The following is a 7,054-nucleotide window of genomic DNA, read 5'->3' as shown; positions in this document are numbered from 1 at the left end:
CTTTCCTGTTAATTAAGAAAAGGAGGATGCACAATACATACTTTAGGTTTTTTTAACATAGTATAATTGAAACCACTCACAAACACGAATATATACTCATTTCTATGAACGCACACACGCACACGCTATCTTTATGAACACCTTGGGCAAGAGAAACGTCTTCTCCCACTAAACGAACATCAATGAAAGTCTGAAATAAAATTAAAATAATGCGAGCTACAGTGTCAAGTCTAGGACTTGGATCCTGGTGGGTTAGGATACCACTATCCTTATAACTATCCAACCACAGGTACTTCGCATTTTGAACCATACATCTATATGCGCACGAACGAGAGTATGGGAGAGACCCATGGGAGAAAGTATCATTTTTCCTTGCGTTTGGGCAAGCCCAAATAGCGAAAAAAAACATTAGGAAAGAAGAGAGATAATCTTCCAAATCAAATAATCTTCAGTGAAAACAGAAAACCTAAATAATCAAAATCTTTAGGATTCAAATCTTTTGATAATCTAAAAGATCCTTTAAATTAATTATTAAACTCTCAGGAATCACATTGTATGTTTCTCCCGCTAAAAGAAAATTTCATGCAGCATTATTATTCCATCCGATGTCAGTGTAGAGCTGAAATATGCGCCAACAAAGGACGTTGCGATAATTCTACACTTACGGGCAACATGACACGGAAATCACCTACGGACTCTTCTCCGCCAATCTCTTCCCACCCCTGATTTTCAATGCGGGTCCCATCCCCTCCTGCTTTCCAATCAATGTTTCACAGCTCAGCCCTTCACAATATTCAGTAGGAATCAGGGTGTAAGTGTAGCATTTCTCAGGACATTGGGTTGGCCTCTTCACATCAACACTTCATGATCCAAAAAAAAATTTGCAACCCGTGGGAAACACGCGAATATGCATCTTATAGAGACGAGGGTAACCTTATTTCAACGCTTGTGAGAATTGGATATAAATGATGTGTAATGTCACGTGAAGTAGGTTTTGTGATTCTTTTGCACATCAACATAGGACATTGCAGACTGATTTAAATGCATGGTAAAGGAGGACGTTACCAGGATTGTGGGGTAATTATGCAGCTTGACATGCAAGATAAATGATAGGAAGTATAGTAGGAGTTCCCGTAATAAAAGGAGACGACGTTGCACAGTGATTTAAATACATGGTAAAGGACGACATTGCCGGGGTTAAAAAAGGAGGACCTTGCCGTTGGCATTAATATTCCTTACTAAATTTACGTGAATTTTATTTTCTGTTCAAACACATGATTTAGTTTTTATTAGTTGTTTAAATTTCATTACCTTTAATGATCTTTATATTGTCATTATGTTATGAAGAAATCAAAGTTTTTCCATAAAAGATGTTGTCAATCAGCCGAATTGTACCTCATGTTCTAAGCTCTGTTTGGTGATATTCAATTGATACATCGTTCTTCATGAGCGTCTGTTGTCCCATCACATGGTTTCTTGACCCGGTCAACCTTTGTTCATAGGAACTAGAATTGACGTTGCCATCAACATTAATATTCCTGACTAAATTTGCATTAATTTTATTTTTCATTGAAACACGCGATGTAATTTTTGTAATTATTACATTTTATTACTTTTGATGTTCTTTATATTGTCATGATGTTATTAATATATCAAATGTTTTTTTTGTAAAAAAACATTGTCAATCAGATCAATTTAATCTGAATCGTATCGTGATCCTCAAATGATACATATATTTTTCGACATAAGAATCGTTGTCCCCTGACATAGTTCCTTGACCCGGTCAACCATGGTTCATAAGAATCGAATTTTTTTCCGTTGAAACGCATGAGCATTTGTGCTAGTCTTTACCTAATAATAAAGTAAATTGGGTTTCTTTCGTCCGTCATGACATTTTAAAAAAAGTCCCTCTATTTCAGAGAATTCAACCCGCAGTCCTGTTTTAAGTTAAAACGAATCATTATTTTCGTATTTACACAAAAGACCCTGTCTTTTCTTGAAATCAACCCGCAGTCCAGATTTAAGTCATACCGCCGAACCGTTATTTTACATTTTTCGAACCCCTGATGTTTTAGGTAATTCATCCGCGGATCATATTTAAGTCAAACAAATGCTTTTTAAAATCATCCATATCTTTTAAACCGTAACTCCGATTTGAACATGTTATATACTCCCTCCATTCCAAAATATAGTGCGCCCACGCTTCCCGAGGTCGAATTTTGACCATAAATTTAACGAACGAGACCGATTGCGGCGGGAGAAAAAGTTACATAATTAAAAACTTCTTTCGAATACGAATTCACTGATATAACTTTTGCTCCCGCCGTAATCGGTCTTGATAGTTAAATTTACGGTCAAAGTTGAAGCACGGGGATAAAGAAAGCACTACATTATGGAATGGAGGGAGTATGAAATTTGATTAGAAAAATATGTAGAATATGAATATGAGATTATTTTTACCTGTTAAGTATTTTTAAATATTATTTTGAAATATATTTGAGTCAAACCAAATGATTTTCTAAATTATTTGTATCTTTTAAACCGTAACTTCGATTCTAACATATTATATATGAAATTTTATTAGAAAAATGTGTGAAATCTATATGATGTTAATTTTACCTGTTAAATATTTTTAGAATATTGTTATGGAAGCAAACTTATAATTTATAGCACAAGATCTATTTTTTTCATACCGACGGCGATCCGGATTGCAAATAAACACCGCACTATAACCATATACGGAAAAGGAAACATCAATAACTACACATACATACCTCTGAAAAATGTCGCAAAGGAAAACAACATATTTCTCATCACGAGAGTGAGAAAAAGCGAGAGAGAAAGAGAGAGGGAGAGGGAGGAGAGAGAGACGCCTTAGGATTAACCATATTTAACACACTTTTTTTTGTTTTATATGTGAGGCCATCGCCGGCGAGGATGAGAAGGAGGATAAGCGGCAACATAAATATGATGCCTCGCAAAAAAAAAAGATAGACCTATTGTGGTCTTGAGTCATGGTTGTTGAGTTAAGAGTGTGTTATGTTTTCTCTCCCGTTGCAACGCACGAGCTCTTTTGCTAGTTTAATAATAAAGAAAATTGGGTTTGGGTTTCTGGTCCTCCGCCGTCGGTAGCAATTTTGCATATAAGTCCCTTGGTTTATTCAAATTCAACCCGCAGTCCTATATAAAGTGTGTTCCTGAGAAAACGTTTCGTGTTTGCAAAATAGCCCCTTCATTTGCTAGAAATTATGCCCGTGGCTGTTATCCCTTATTGGACTGGCTCAGTACCGCGCGTGTCGCCGCTTATCCTGCCGTTCTCCACCGCCGGCCATGCGTCGCCGCTTGCCGCCGGCGTCGCGGCGGGCGTCCGCGCCGAGGCGGGCAGGAGACCCATGTTAAAGGCTGGTCGCAGGAGAGGCCTTGATAGGAAGACTCGAGGCGGTCTCGGGCGCGACGGTGAGCTGGCCAGAGCGCACAGACGGCGGCGGCTCGTGCAGGAGGCGAAGACCGACGAGGAAGTTCAGAGGGGCGGCTGATGTGGCCAAGCTGAGGAGGCGGCGGTCTGAGCTGGCCGGAGCGCACGGACGACGGCTCTGCTTGCTGGCAGGGGCCGGGGCTGGCTCGGGAGATCCACTCGGGCGCGAGAGGAGGCTGGAGGAGAGGGCCAGACGTGGCTTGGCGGGCGCGAGAGGAGGCTGAGGAAAGGGCCAGACGTGGCTTGGCGACTCCAAGAGCCACGAGGCTGTCGCCGCCGGCGTCGGGCGTCCAAGTCAGTCGCGGCGGGGAGGGGAGGGGGGAGGGGGTCTGCTGCTACAAATTGAACCCCAGATCCACGCACCCGTTGAGCTCCTCCAGGTCGTCGTCCGTCAGGCTCCTCGCACGCCCCACGCCGGAATCCCCGGCACCTGCTCCGGGGCTCCGTCTTCCCCGGCGAGCACCAATCGCGCCCTCTGTGGCCACGCCGCCACCCACTGCGCAGGGAGCATGGGGAGGACGAAGAGCCCGCCATGGCCGCTGGCGTGGCGGTTGTGGAGCAGAGGTGCGGGGATCCCGGCGGAGGAGCCATGCCCGCCGCGGAGCTCCTGGCAGCACGCGGACGTGTGCCCGCCACGGACAGCGGCGGTGATGGAGCTGGGGGCGTCGGACTTCCGGAAGCGCGCAGATGAGTAGGAGCCCTCCCGTCATTGCGGCTTTGTGGAGACTGCATGTAGTCACAAGATTGATACACGCCGGCAGCCTGGGAACGACGCTCACCGCGGAAGCCAACTCCCAGCGCGGCAAATCCCGCTGGCTCGGCAACGTTGAAGCAACAACGGCTGGTCTCAGTGTAAGCAGCATATGGATGGGGATGAGAAAGAGAGATGGAGCGAGAGAAGGGGATGAGGATACAGACGCATCTCGCTGGAGACGAATGGATAGGCTAAAAGCGGTGGAGGTACACGTGATGGCCTGATGGAAGTGTACGTGCCGGCCGCTCAACCACAATTTTGTTTTTATCAGCCGGCTGGACACGGGAGTATGGAGATATTTTCTTGCGTTTGCCCTTAATAGTGCAAAAGTAAAAACATTGGGAATGAATTCCAAATCATACAACCTTCGATAAAAAAAAACTACATAATAAAAAATCATTAGAATTGGAATATTTTGATAATGTTATAAAATACTATAAATGAATTATTAAACTGTCAAAGAGTATGTAAGGGCATCTTCAACACCGATCATCAAAACGCCCGCAACTGTCCGAACCGCCTGGACCAATTTTTTTCGTAAACCGGAAACAAACCGTAGGCTTTGTGGGCGTCCGGACCGCTGCCACGCTCGATTCTGACTACTCTGGCCCACCAAAAACCCATCCCTCCACATGTCCCTTCTCGCCCGAAGTGGCCAGCGCCGCTCGAGAGCACCGGTGCCGCATTCATGCCGCCTAAGAGTGATGCAACCTCGCCTTGGCACTCCGACATTGAAGTGGTGGCTCGGCTAAGAGCACCGCCCACGCCGGGGCACGCGTCTCCTTCTCATTCAAACATCAGGCCATCGTTCCGCCTCCCTACATTAAACATGCACAGTTACCGAGGAACCTACTCCGGCGCCACCTATCTGTTTGTCTGCCGCCACCATTAACCACCTTGCCGCTTGCCATGTCATCTGCCACCTATTTGAACTTCAACCCCACCATAGCCTCATCCATCCTTCTCCACTCCCTTTCTCCTCTCCGCACCACGCCCCCCAATGGCCTCCTCGAGCTCCAAAGCCATTTGGGATAGTCTCTAGACCGAGTAGAAGATGGAGATAGCCGCCATTGCTGCTGGCGGGCAGACGGAGGCGGCGTTGCAGACGTCCCAATGGAGGACGGGACCGACGATGAGCCAGTGGCACCCTCCTTGCCGGTCCATGCCGGCATCACCATGGGCGATGCTCGTGCTCACTACACCGAAATGGTGTTGGCCGAGCAGGAGGCCTTGTTCCAGCAGGTGCAGGCCGAGCAGGAGGCCTTGTTCCAGCAGGTGCAGGCCGACCATGAGTACAACCTCTGCCTCCTCGATGAGCACCAGAGCGCCGTGGAGCATCTCGCCGCTGACACGACAATCGTGCCGGACGTGGACTAGGCCGAGCAATAGGCGTTGGCCGACTCCTATCGCACTGCCTGCCAAATCCGTCGCGACCACTGGCAGTACCGCCAACGACAGGCGGAGCTAGAAGCCGTCTTAAAGAAGACCGACGAGGCGGTCCACGAAGTCTACGACAAGAGCGAGGACGAGGGTGACACCGCCAGCTCCGCCACACCCGCACCCCTGCGCCACGATCATGAAGTCGGAACGTCCAAGAGTGCCGCTGGCAGCAAGGAAGAGTAGGGCATGGGAGGTCGCTGACGCTCTGATCTTAGGAAGTCCACCACCCTTTCGTCAGCCGATTAGCTGATTGCAGGCTGCGAAGGCGCATGCTACAAGGCGGAGCTAGAGCTTCAGTTCCCGGGGCTCATGGCCGGCCGAAAATGGGTGAACGGGCGCCGACAGTCATTTAGACTAGGTTTAGAGTATGTTTTAGTTCAAATATGTCAAATTGTAATTAGTTTCCTCCGGTCTAGGTGAAAAGGATCAGGTTTTATCTAAAAGTTATTCAAGTATGAATTATCTGAAGGTTATTCAAATATGAATTAATATCGGTCGATTTGTCTAAATATCCCTCAAATTTGTTCACATCCATTAAATTTCTCCCAAAATGCAACCAGACATATGCAAATAGCTTTGGATAACCTCCTCCCACATTAGTGTCCGTGGGCCAGTTCCCCCGGTCCACGGACAGATGCGGTGTCCGTTTTGTTCTAAGAATAATGTGTTGGAGATGTCCTAAGAATAATTCAACCTGTGGCAACACATCCGCATATGCACCTTATAGAGATGAGGATAACCTTATTTCAAGGTTTGTCAGAATTGAATATATGGGGAGCGTAATGGCACGTGAAGCATGTTTTGTCAAAAAAATCGCCCATTGCAACGCACGGGCATATGTACTAGTTTAAATAAATCCAGAAAATGGTTTAATCTTTGAAAATTCATAGAAAATAAACGTAACTCGGATGAAAAAGTTTTCTATATGAAAGTTGATCAGAAAAATGAGCCGAACCCGAATACGCTACCACATACATGTCAGATGCCTCTAACTATCTGAACATGGAACATTCCCCCTCCGGTCATCTGTCTGACACAGGTCCGGAACCGGGAACACCTTCCCGGTTGAATTCCCCCTTCACCTATAACGTCTAGGACTGCGATAGAACACGTCTAGCTATGCCAATTGTCCTGTTATGCACTTGCTTGCTATGTATTTATTGTTTCTCCCCCCTCTTCTCTTCGGTAGACCCCGTGGCGGCTGCCGATGCCGTTGTGATCGACTACGTCACCAACGACTCCTCCTTCTTGTCTGAGCAACCAGGCAAGCACCCCTTTGATCATCCCGATCTCGCCCATTCCATTCTCTCATGCTTGCATTATATTTTGCTACTGTTATTGTTTGCTCCTATTCTGATGCATAGCCTGCTTTTGTAACCTGCTCA

Source organism: Triticum aestivum, chromosome 4D (genome assembly GCF_018294505.1).
Source record: "Triticum aestivum cultivar Chinese Spring chromosome 4D, IWGSC CS RefSeq v2.1, whole genome shotgun sequence".
In the NCBI taxonomy this organism is placed as follows: domain Eukaryota; kingdom Viridiplantae; phylum Streptophyta; class Magnoliopsida; order Poales; family Poaceae; genus Triticum; species Triticum aestivum.
The sequence above is the reverse complement of the archived record's forward strand: the minus strand, read 5'-3'. Positions refer to the sequence as shown.